Source organism: Silene latifolia, chromosome 6 (assembly GCF_048544455.1).
Source record: "Silene latifolia isolate original U9 population chromosome 6, ASM4854445v1, whole genome shotgun sequence".
Classification (NCBI taxonomy): Eukaryota; Viridiplantae; Streptophyta; class Magnoliopsida; order Caryophyllales; family Caryophyllaceae; genus Silene; species Silene latifolia.
Window position 1 is genome coordinate 122,713,161 of NC_133531.1, and position 2,090 is coordinate 122,715,250.

Consider the following 2,090-nt stretch of genomic DNA (forward strand, 5'->3'; position numbering starts at 1 on the left):
GTTGAGATAGAACCTTAAATCTTGAAGCGGAGTAGCTTTGAGCAAGAGAAAGTCTTGAAGCGGAGTAGCTTTAAGCATTGCAACCGGAGTAGGTTGGCGAGTTGTTTCATTGTAATGGTTTAGTTAAGTTTGAGTAAATTTCCAAACAAGCAATAAAATAACGGTTGGACGTAGACTCCGGAGTAGGAGCTGAACCAATTTTTAAACATCGTCTTGTTTGTTTATTTACTTTCACGTTCTCTTATCATTCTTCCTTTACACGTTAATCTCGCTCTCGGTCTTTGTGCAACGATCTCTCATCTTGTTGCATAGACTCTTTGCATGCGTTTGTGAACTTACAATCCATTAAGTTTCTCAAACTCGTATTAATAGATCTTACTTGTGTTAGTCATTAACCAAGTAAGGGAGAAAATTTTTAAAGGGTACACCTAATTCACCCCCTCCCCCTCTTAGGTGTTTATCGTTCTTAACTCTTCAATTGGTATCAGAGCCTCGTGCTCTTGATATTGGTTAAAACCAAGGAGTTGATCCCATAGTTATGGACGATTCAAAACACACTAAGTATCACATCTTCAAGGGTGAAAACTATGCCTGGTGGAAACATCGCATGCAGCACTATGTTAAAAGTACGGACTATGAATGTTGGTTGATCATTCAAAATGGTCCCCTCAAGATTGAGGTGACTAATGCCGATGGCACTAAGTCTATCAAAAGTGAGGACAAGTATGTTGAGGCCGATTATAGAAAAGTCGAGAAAAACTCTAAAGCCATGTCCATCCTTCAATATGGCATCGGTGAACAAGAGATCAACCGGATATCCGGATGTGACTCGACAAAGGCAATTTGGGACACCCTAAATCTTGCTTATGAGGGAACGTCTCAAGTCAAAAAGTACCGTGTTGATCTTCTCATGCAACAATATGAGATGTTCAACATGGGAAAAGATGAGTCAATCAATAGTTTGTCTTCTCGTTTCTCTAGTATTGTTAATGACCTCAAGAGTCTAGGTAGAAACTTCGAATCCGAGGATTTAGTACGTAAAATCCTTCGTAGCCTATCTGAAAAATGGCAACCGAAGGTTACGGCTATTGAGGAAGCTAAAGACCTTTCTCTGCTATCCCTTGATGAACTTATGGGCTCACTCATGGCTCATGAGTTAACTCTCATGAAGCGTTCCGGTGAAAGCTTTAAAGGGAAAGGACTTGCTCTTTATGCTCTCTCAAGTGATGAGGAGGATAAAGATGACGAGTTTGCAATGTTCACTAAAAACATTGTTGGCATGATTAATGGTCGAAACTCACAAAGGTCTAATAACTATACTAGCAAACGACGCTTTCCCAAAAGAAAGTCTACTTCCACTGTTGGTTGCTTCAAATATGGTGACAAAGGTCATCAAATCAAAGAATGTCCAAAGTGGAATGACATTAAGTCTAAAGAAAAGCGTGAGTTTGCTAAAAGAGAATATAAAAGCAAAGTAATGACTGCTATTTGGGGAATGTCTGATTCTGAAGAGGACGATGTCCTTGAGGAAGAATTGGATGCCAAACTTAGCATCTCGTCTCAGTCAAACAATGATGTTCCAAAGTCAATAAAGAAAGAAAATGTCAAATGTCTTATGGCTCATTCCGTGGATTCAGATTCAGATTCTGACATTGAGGTAAATAAGCTCAAGAAAAAGGTTCGATCTTTCTCTAAAGACAAAATTTGTCATCTTCTAGACCAATTCATTGATAAATGTCGTGTCCAAAGCAATAAATTAGAGGCTATGCAAACTGAAATTGAGGACATAGCCGAATAAAATGTTGGTTTAAAAGAATGTCTAAATGAGGTAGATCAACCTAGTTCATCATCGAGTCTTGAAAAGGAGATTAAAAAACTCCGAAAACAGAATCTGCTTCTTGTTAAAAGAGTTGATGAATTACATGCAACAGATCAATGCAACGTTGCATCTGTGTCTAACAAGGGAGAGGAGTCCTTTGACAAAGTTGTGTCCTCTCTAACCAAAGAACGTGACCAACTTTTGATTGATCTTTCAACATGTCAAAATGAAAAAGGGGAACTTGTCAAAATTGCTGAAATGCTAAATGATG